The 10,000-nt window shown below is 54.7% G+C and overlaps 2 non-coding genes and 1 pseudogene across 2 annotated transcripts; all 3 read left to right on the forward strand.

The window, feature by feature from the left end:
• Nucleotides 1–4,206: 4,206 nt before the first annotated feature.
• On the forward strand, nt 4,207–6,115 carry LOC126435703 (small subunit ribosomal RNA). The gene has a single exon (XR_007580136.1). It is a non-coding gene; the product is annotated as a small subunit ribosomal RNA (ribosomal RNA).
• A 351-nt stretch (nt 6,116–6,466) lies between these two features.
• LOC126435690 (5.8S ribosomal RNA) lies at nt 6,467–6,621 on the forward strand. Its single transcript, XR_007580125.1, has one exon. It is a non-coding gene; the product is annotated as a 5.8S ribosomal RNA (ribosomal RNA).
• Nucleotides 6,622–6,809: 188 nt separating this feature from the next.
• Nucleotides 6,810–10,000, forward strand: part of LOC126435715 (large subunit ribosomal RNA) — a 6,618-nt pseudogene continuing 3,427 nt past the window's right edge.

Consider the following 10,000-nt stretch of genomic DNA (forward strand, 5'->3'; position numbering starts at 1 on the left):
AATGTGTATCTGAACCTACGCCATATTGTACCTTAACCTAACCTATATCGTACCTTAACCTAACCTAAATTGTACCTTAACCTAACCTATATCGTACCTTAACCTAACCTATATCGTACCTTAACCTAACCTATATTGTACCTTAACCTAACCTATATTGTACCTTAACCTAACCTACGTTGTGCCTTAACCTAACCTACGTTGTGCTTAACCTAACCTACGTTGTGCCTTAACCTAACCTACGTTGTGCCTTAACCTAACCTACGTTGTGCCTTAACCTAACCTACGTTGTGCCTTAACCTAACCTACGTTGTGCCTTAACCTAACCTACGTTGTGCCTTAACCTAACCTACGTTGTGCCTTAACCTAACCTACGTTGTGCCTTAACCTAACCTACGTTGTGCCTTAACCTAACCTACGTTGTGCCTTAACCTAACCTACGTTGTGCCTTAACCTAACCTACGTTGTGCCTTAACCTAACCTACGTTGTGCCTTAACCTAACCTACGTTGTGCCTTAACCTAACCTACGTTGTGCCTTAACCTAACCTACGTTGTGCCTTAACCTAACCTACGTTGTGCCTTAACCTAACCTACGTTGTGCCTTAACCTAACCTACGTTGTGCCTTAACCTAACCTACGTTGTGCCTTAACCTAACCTAATTTGTGCCTTAACCTAACCTAATTTGTGCCTTAACCTAACCTAATTTGTGCCTTAACCTAACCTAATTTGTGCCTTAACCTAACCTAATTTGTGCCTTAACCTAACCTAATTTGTGCCTTAACCTAACCTAATTTGTGCCTTAACCTAACCTACGTTGTGCCTTAACCTAACCTACGTTGTGCCTTAACCTAACCTACGTTGTGCCTTAACCTAACCTACGTTGTGCCTTAACCTAACCTACATTGTGCCTTAACCTAACCTACGTTGTGCCTTAACCTAACCTACGTTGTGCCTTAACCTAACCTACATTGTGCCTTAACCTAACCTACGTTGTGCCTTAACCTAACCTACGTTGTGCCTTAACCTAACCTACGTTGTGCCTTAACCTAACCTACGTTGTGCCTTAACCTAACCTACGTTGTGCCTTAACCTAACCTACGTTGTGCCTTAACCTAACCTACGTTGTGCCTTAACCTAACCTACGTTGTGCCTTAACCTAACCTACGTTGTGCCTTAACCTAACCTACGTTGTGCCTTAACCTAACCTAATTTGTGCCTTAACCTAACCTAATTTGTGCCTTAACCTAACCTAATTTGTGCCTTAACCTAACCTAATTTGTGCCTTAACCTAACCTAATTTGTGCCTTAACCTAACCTAATTTGTGCCTTAACCTAACCTAATTTGTGCCTTAACCTAACCTAATTTGTGCCTTAACCTAACCTACGTTGTGCCTTAACCTAACCTACGTTGTGCCTTAACCTAACCTACGTTGTGCCTTAACCTAACCTACGTTGTGCCTTAACCTAACCTACGTTGTGCCTTAACCTAACCTACGTTGTGCCTTAACCTAACCTACGTTGTGCCTTAACCTAACCTACGTTGTGCCTTAACCTAACCTACATTGTGCCTTAACCTAACCTACGTTGTGCCTTAACCTAACCTAATTTGTGCCTTAACCTAACCTAATTTGTGCCTTAACCTAACCTAATTTGTGCCTTAACCTAACCTAATTTGTGCCTTAACCTAACCTAATTTGTGCCTTAACCTAACCTACGTTGTGCCTTAACCTAACCTACGTTGTGCCTTAACCTAACCTACGTTGTGCCTTAACCTAACCTACGTTGTGCCTTAACCTAACCTACGTTGTGCCTTAACCTAACCTACGTTGTGCCTTAACCTAACCTAGTTTGTGCCTTAACCTAACCTAATTTGTGCCTTAACGTAACCCATGTTGTGCCGTAACGTAACCCATGTTGTGCCGTAACGTAACCCATGTTGTGCCGTAACGTAACCCATGTTGTGCCGTAACGTAACCCATGTTGTGCCGTAACGTAACCCATGTTGTGCCGTAACGTAACCCATGTTGTGCCGTAACGTAACCCATGTTGTGCCGTAACGTAACCCATGTTGTGCCGTAACGTAACCCATGTTGTGCCGTAACGTAACCCATGTTGTGCCGTAACGTAACCTATAATATGCCTTAACCTAACCTATAATATGCCTTAACCTAACCTATAATATGCCTTAACCTAACCTATAATATGCCTTAACCTAACCTATAATATGCCTTAACCTAACCTATAATATGCCTTAACCTAACCTATAATATGCCTTAACCTAACCTATAATATGCCTTAACCTAACCTATAATATGCCTTAACCTAACCTATAATATGCCTTAACCTAACCTATAATATGCCTTAACCTAACCTAAAGTGCGCCGTAACCAAAACTATATTGCGCCTTAACCTGACGCACGTTGTCGCTGAACCTGCTCTGTAATTGTTATGCAACTCGTTAAATTAGTGTAGTGTTGCCTAACCGCAACCCTCGCAATATAGTTCGCTACTCGCACTGCCCGGTCCCCTGTGTATCGCGTCATGTTAAACACCTTGCAGGTGTTGCTGACTTTCCACATGCTCCTGCTATACACTGTAATGTGGATAGCAGCAGGACGTACATGCCCCCCCCCTTCCCCCCTGCCTTCGCAAGCTGGTCGGTGAGAAGTTTGCATGTTCAACGCCCTTCGCATGCCGACGTACTCAGCCTACGTTGTGGTACGGCCTGTCACCTGTCCGCCGATGTACGCAAAACCCACAAACTGTACTGCACATTGGTCCGTATGTACTGAATGATACATCGTGGCACATGTGGCCGTATGACGACTGCGCCTAGCAACGGCGGACCATACAGTCCAAATATTGTGCACGCAGCTACGTGTCGTCTCCCTATAAGAGCTGGATTGCAGTGTGGTACGCCATACAGACGTGTGGGAGGAACGGACGCCCTGGATGGCGATCAGCATGAGCAGTCTGTTGATGTAGTGGAGCGTGTATTCGGACGTAGTCGTCTCTTCTCACACACCGTGATAGCATGTTGCACCGTGTTCCACATCTGCGACATGCTGCAGAGGCCGGCTGACAGTCGTTCGCGCAATGGACACCGCATACGTACGGGGTCGACCTTCCACGTGTTCTCTAGGCGTGCACATGTTGTTGCGTCTATGTGGGCAGACGTAGTGTGTTGTGACACCTGACACAGGCATGCAATACTCGTTGCAAATGGCGATGGACGTGTACGTTTGCTGGTGACGTTACGCAAATGAACAACTGGTAACCCGTTGTGGTGCGGTTGTTCTCGCTAGAGGTGAATCAGTGTTGGCGACGATCGGTCGAGCTATTAACCGGTTGTTTCAGGGATACCCACCATGCCCACGAACGTGAAAGGGGATCTGGGTGTGAGGCGATACGCGGCGGTGGCTGGGTGGGACCGTCCCCGGCCGGTGAGGGGGGGCCGCCCGGCGTGCTGGCAGCGCGGTGCGTGGGCGCACGCGCTACAGCCGGCTGGTGGGGGCGGCCAGTGGCAGGCGCGCCGGCCGACGGACGCGGCAGGCGGCGCAGCTGCGCGCCGGCGCCCCCTGCTCGCGGCGCCTTGCGGCCAAAGTAGGTCCTCGCGGGCCCGGTGCGAAGCGCGGTGGCCATCTGCAGTGTGCTGGTCCGATTGAGGACTTTGTGCGCTGAGGATGCGCCGCCGCCCGGCGCTCGGCGCCGCGACGCCGTCTGCTGCTCGGTCGCCCCAGCGGTTCTCGCAGGTGGTTTGTATCGCAGCTGTGCGGACGTGTTGGCGCGTGCGCTGTGCTGGGAGAGTTCGCTTCGGCACCCAAGTGGGGCTTTTGTCCTTCTGTGGCGCCGGCGTTGGAGCTGCCGGTCACCGTAGGTGGCGCGTGTTGTCTCCCGCCGGCAATGCCACGACAGCACGCTCCCGGGCCTCTGTCGGCAGCGGCAAGCTCAGTTGGGAGCACGGGTGGTCGCACCTAAAGCGTCTACTCGCCTAACTCCGGGCGATTGCGCCTCTCTCGAACCCGACCAAGTACTTAGGACGGCGCTGCGCGCCGCCGGGACCTGAGAGGGTTTCGAGGTGTGTTGTGCAGGGGAGCTCAGCCTCCTCCTGTTTGCAGAATAATTGAGCGGACGCTTGCGTGTTCGCGCGGGTCCCCGGGACACACTCCCGGGCGGCCGGCTGCTCAGCTCTAGTTGACGCAGCTCCCTGGTTGATCCTGCCAGTAGTCATATGCTTGTCTCAAAGATTAAGCCATGCATGTCTCAGTACAAGCCGCATTAAGGTGAAACCGCGAATGGCTCATTAAATCAGTTATGGTTCCTTAGATCGTACCCACGTTACTTGGATAACTGTGGTAATTCTAGAGCTAATACATGCAAACAGAGTCCCGACCAGAGATGGAAGGGACGCTTTTATTAGATCAAAACCAATCGGTCGGCTCGTCCGGTCCGTTTGCCTTGGTGACTCTGAATAACTTTGGGCTGATCGCACGGTCCTCGTACCGGCGACGCATCTTTCAAATGTCTGCCTTATCAACTGTCGATGGTAGGTTCTGCGCCTACCATGGTTGTAACGGGTAACGGGGAATCAGGGTTCGATTCCGGAGAGGGAGCCTGAGAAACGGCTACCACATCCAAGGAAGGCAGCAGGCGCGCAAATTACCCACTCCCGGCACGGGGAGGTAGTGACGAAAAATAACGATACGGGACTCATCCGAGGCCCCGTAATCGGAATGAGTACACTTTAAATCCTTTAACGAGTATCTATTGGAGGGCAAGTCTGGTGCCAGCAGCCGCGGTAATTCCAGCTCCAATAGCGTATATTAAAGTTGTTGCGGTTAAAAAGCTCGTAGTTGGATTTGTGTCCCACGCTGTTGGTTCACCGCCCGTCGGTGTTTAACTGGCATGTATCGTGGGACGTCCTGCCGGTGGGGCGAGCCGAAGGCGTGCGACCGCCTCGTGCGTGCTCGTGCGTCCCGAGGCGGACCCCGTTGAAATCCTACCAGGGTGCTCTTTATTGAGTGTCTCGGTGGGCCGGCACGTTTACTTTGAACAAATTAGAGTGCTTAAAGCAGGCAAGCCCGCCTGAATACTGTGTGCATGGAATAATGGAATAGGACCTCGGTTCTATTTTGTTGGTTTTCGGAACCCGAGGTAATGATTAATAGGGACAGGCGGGGGCATTCGTATTGCGACGTTAGAGGTGAAATTCTTGGATCGTCGCAAGACGAACAGAAGCGAAAGCATTTGCCAAGTATGTTTTCATTAATCAAGAACGAAAGTTAGAGGTTCGAAGGCGATCAGATACCGCCCTAGTTCTAACCATAAACGATGCCAGCCAGCGATCCGCCGCAGTTCCTCCGATGACTCGGCGGGCAGCCTCCGGGAAACCAAAGCTTTTGGGTTCCGGGGGAAGTATGGTTGCAAAGCTGAAACTTAAAGGAATTGACGGAAGGGCACCACCAGGAGTGGAGCCTGCGGCTTAATTTGACTCAACACGGGAAACCTCACCAGGCCCGGACACCGGAAGGATTGACAGATTGATAGCTCTTTCTTGATTCGGTGGGTGGTGGTGCATGGCCGTTCTTAGTTGGTGGAGCGATTTGTCTGGTTAATTCCGATAACGAACGAGACTCTAGCCTGCTAACTAGTCGCGTGACATCCTTCGTGCTGTCAGCGATTACTTTTCTTCTTAGAGGGACAGGCGGCTTCTAGCCGCACGAGATTGAGCAATAACAGGTCTGTGATGCCCTCAGATGTTCTGGGCCGCACGCGCGCTACACTGAAGGAATCAGCGTGTCTTCCTAGGCCGAAAGGTCGGGGTAACCCGCTGAACCTCCTTCGTGCTAGGGATTGGGGCTTGCAATTGTTCCCCATGAACGAGGAATTCCCAGTAAGCGCGAGTCATAAGCTCGCGTTGATTACGTCCCTGCCCTTTGTACACACCGCCCGTCGCTACTACCGATTGAATGATTTAGTGAGGTCTTCGGACTGGTACGCGGCATTGACTCTGTCGTTGCCGATGCTACCGGAAAGATGACCAAACTTGATCATTTAGAGGAAGTAAAAGTCGTAACAAGGTTTCCGTAGGTGAACCTGCGGAAGGATCATTACCGACTAGACTGCATGTCTTTCGATGTGCGTGTCGTGTCGCGCAACACGCTACCTGTACGGCTCGCAGTAGCCGTGCGCCGCGTGCGGAACCACGCGTTCGTCTCAAAACTAACGGCAATGTTGTGTGGTACGAGCGCTGAAGCGCTGGAGCGGCTGGCCTGCGGCACCTGGCGCCTGGCGCCGGTTTTGAATGACTTTCGCCCGAGTGCCTGTCCGCTCCGGTGTGGAGCCGTACGACGCCCATCGGCCGTGAGGCCGTTGGACACTGAACGCTGGAACAGGGGCCGCCACACGCCTCAGTCCCGCCTATGCAACTGTCTTGAAAGAGATAGTGGAAACTATGAAAAGATCACCCAGGACGGTGGATCACTCGGCTCGTGGGTCGATGAAGAACGCAGCAAATTGCGCGTCGACATGTGAACTGCAGGACACATGAACATCGACGTTTCGAACGCACATTGCGGTCCATGGATTCCGTTCCCGGGCCACGTCTGGCTGAGGGTCGGCTACGTATACTGAAGCGCGCGGCGTTTGCCCCGCTTCGCAGACCTGGGAGTGTCGTGGCCGCCTGTGGGGCCGGCCGCGTCTCCTTAAACGTGCGATGCGCGCCCGTCGCCTGGCGGTTCGCATACCGGTACTTACTCGGTAGCGTGCACAGCCGGCTGGCGGTGTGGCGTGCGACACCTCGTACAACGACCTCAGAGCAGGCGAGACTACCCGCTGAATTTAAGCATATTACTAAGCGGAGGAAAAGAAACTAACAAGGATTCCCCCAGTAGCGGCGAGCGAACAGGGAAGAGTCCAGCACCGAACCCCGCAGGCTGCCGCCTGTCGTGGCATGTGGTGTTTGGGAGGGTCCACTACCCCGACGCCTCGCGCCGAGCCCAAGTCCAACTTGAATGAGGCCACGGCCCGTAGAGGGTGCCAGGCCCGTAGCGGCCGGTGCGAGCGTCGGCGGGACCTCTCCTTCGAGTCGGGTTGCTTGAGAGTGCAGCTCCAAGTGGGTGGTAAACTCCATCTGAGACTAAATATGACCACGAGACCGATAGCGAACAAGTACCGTGAGGGAAAGTTGAAAAGAACTTTGAAGAGAGAGTTCAAAAGTACGTGAAACCGTTCTGGGGTAAACGTGAGAAGTCCGAAAGGTCGAACGGGTGAGATTCACGCCCATCCGGCCACTGGCCTCCGCCCTCGGCAGATGGGGCCGGCCGCCCGCGCGGAGCAATCCGCGGCGGGGTCGTGTCCGGTTGCCTTTCCACTCGCCGCGGGGCGGGGCCGTTCCGGTGTGCGGTGGGCCGCACTTCTCCCCTAGTAGGACGTCGCGACCCGCTGGGTGCCGGCCTACGGCCCGGGTGCGCAGCCTGTCCTTCCGCGGGCCTCGGTTCGCGTCTGTTGGGCAGAGCCCCGGTGTCCTGGCTGGCTGCCCGGCGGTATATCTGGAGGAGTCGATTCGCCCCTTTGGGCGCTCGGGCTCCCGGCAAGCGCGCGCGGTTCTTCCCGGATGACGGACCTACCTGGCCCGGCCCCGGACCCGCGCCGCTGTTGGCTCGGGATGCTCTCGGGCGGAATAATCGCTCCCGTCAGCGGCGCTTCAGCTTTGGACAATTTCACGACCCGTCTTGAAACACGGACCAAGGAGTCTAACATGTGCGCGAGTCATTGGGCTGTACGAAACCTAAAGGCGTAATGAAAGTGAAGGTCTCGCCTTGCGCGGGCCGAGGGAGGATGGGGCTTCCCCGCCCTTCACGGGGCGGCGGCCTCCGCACTCCCGGGGCGTCTCGTCCTCATTGCGAGGTGAGGCGCACCTAGAGCGTACACGTTGGGACCCGAAAGATGGTGAACTATGCCTGGCCAGGACGAAGTCAGGGGAAACCCTGATGGAGGTCCGTAGCGATTCTGACGTGCAAATCGATCGTCGGAGCTGGGTATAGGGGCGAAAGACTAATCGAACCATCTAGTAGCTGGTTCCCTCCGAAGTTTCCCTCAGGATAGCTGGTGCTCGTACGAGTCTCATCCGGTAAAGCGAATGATTAGAGGCCTTGGGGCCGAAACGACCTCAACCTATTCTCAAACTTTAAATGGGTGAGATCTCCGGCTTGCTTGATATGCTGAAGCCGCGAGCAGACGACTCGGATCGGAGTGCCAAGTGGGCCACTTTTGGTAAGCAGAACTGGCGCTGTGGGATGAACCAAACGCCGAGTTAAGGCGCCCGAATCGACGCTCATGGGAAACCATGAAAGGCGTTGGTTGCTTAAGACAGCAGGACGGTGGCCATGGAAGTCGGAATCCGCTAAGGAGTGTGTAACAACTCACCTGCCGAAGCAACTAGCCCTGAAAATGGATGGCGCTGAAGCGTCGTGCCTATACTCGGCCGTCAGTCTGGCAGTCATGGCCGGTCCTTGCGGCCGGCCGCGAAGCCCTGACGAGTAGGAGGGTCGCGGCGGTGGGCGCAGAAGGGTCTGGGCGTGAGCCTGCCTGGAGCCGCCGTCGGTGCAGATCTTGGTGGTAGTAGCAAATACTCCAGCGAGGCCCTGGAGGGCTGACGCGGAGAAGGGTTTCGTGTGAACAGCCGTTGCACACGAGTCAGTCGATCCTAAGCCCTAGGAGAAATCCGATGTTGATGGGGGCCGTCATAGCATGATGCACTTTGTGCTGGCCCCCGTTGGGCGAAAGGGAATCCGGTTCCTATTCCGGAACCCGGCAGCGGAACCGATACAAGTCGGGCCCCTCTTTTAGAGATGCTCGTCGGGGTAACCCAAAAGGACCCGGAGACGCCGTCGGGAGATCGGGGAAGAGTTTTCTTTTCTGCATGAGCGTTCGAGTTCCCTGGAATCCTCTAGCAGGGAGATAGGGTTTGGAACGCGAAGAGCACCGCAGTTGCGGCGGTGTCCCGATCTTCCCCTCGGACCTTGAAAATCCGGGAGAGGGCCACGTGGAGGTGTCGCGCCGGTTCGTACCCATATCCGCAGCAGGTCTCCAAGGTGAAGAGCCTCTAGTCGATAGAATAATGTAGGTAAGGGAAGTCGGCAAATTGGATCCGTAACTTCGGGATAAGGATTGGCTCTGAGGATCGGGGCGTGTCGGGCTTGGTCGGGAAGTGGGTCAGCGCTAACGTGCCGGGCCTGGGCGAGGTGAGTGCCGTAGGGGTGCCGGTAAGTGCGGGCGTTTAGCGCGGGCGTGGTCTGCTCTCGCCGTTGGTCGGCCTCGTGCTGGCCGGCGGTGCAGGATGCGCGCGCCTGCGCGGCGTTCGCGCCCCGGTGCTTCAACCTGCGTGCAGGATCCGAGCTCGGTCCCGTGCCTTGGCCTCCCACGGATCTTCCTTGCTGCGAGGCCGCGTCCGCCTTAGCGTGCTCCTCCGGGGGCGCGCGGGTGCGCGGATTCTCTTCGGCCGCCATTCAACGATCAACTCAGAACTGGCACGGACTGGGGGAATCCGACTGTCTAATTAAAACAAAGCATTGCGATGGCCCTAGCGGGTGTTGACGCAATGTGATTTCTGCCCAGTGCTCTGAATGTCAACGTGAAGAAATTCAAGCAAGCGCGGGTAAACGGCGGGAGTAACTATGACTCTCTTAAGTCGCTGCTGCCTTGCCGCCCAGGGGATCGGCGGCCTGACTCCAGCGGAGCTGCGGCGCCTGCCGCATGAAGTCCTGGTGAAACTCTTGAACCTCTTCCTCCTGGCCCGCGCCCTCCCCGAGCGTCTGCTTCGCGCCCGGACGTCACTTCTCCCCAAAACGGCTGCACCAACATCCCCCGCTGACTTTCGCCCCATTACGGTCTGCTCGGTGTTGGCGCGGACCTTTCACAAGGTTCTCGCGTCACGCCTGATGCGTGCATGTGCTGTGGACGAACGTCAGCGGGCATTCATCCCTCGGGATGGGATG

This window comes from Schistocerca serialis, unplaced genomic scaffold (genome assembly GCF_023864345.2).
Source record: "Schistocerca serialis cubense isolate TAMUIC-IGC-003099 unplaced genomic scaffold, iqSchSeri2.2 HiC_scaffold_1215, whole genome shotgun sequence".
Classification (NCBI taxonomy): Eukaryota; Metazoa; Arthropoda; class Insecta; order Orthoptera; family Acrididae; genus Schistocerca; species Schistocerca serialis.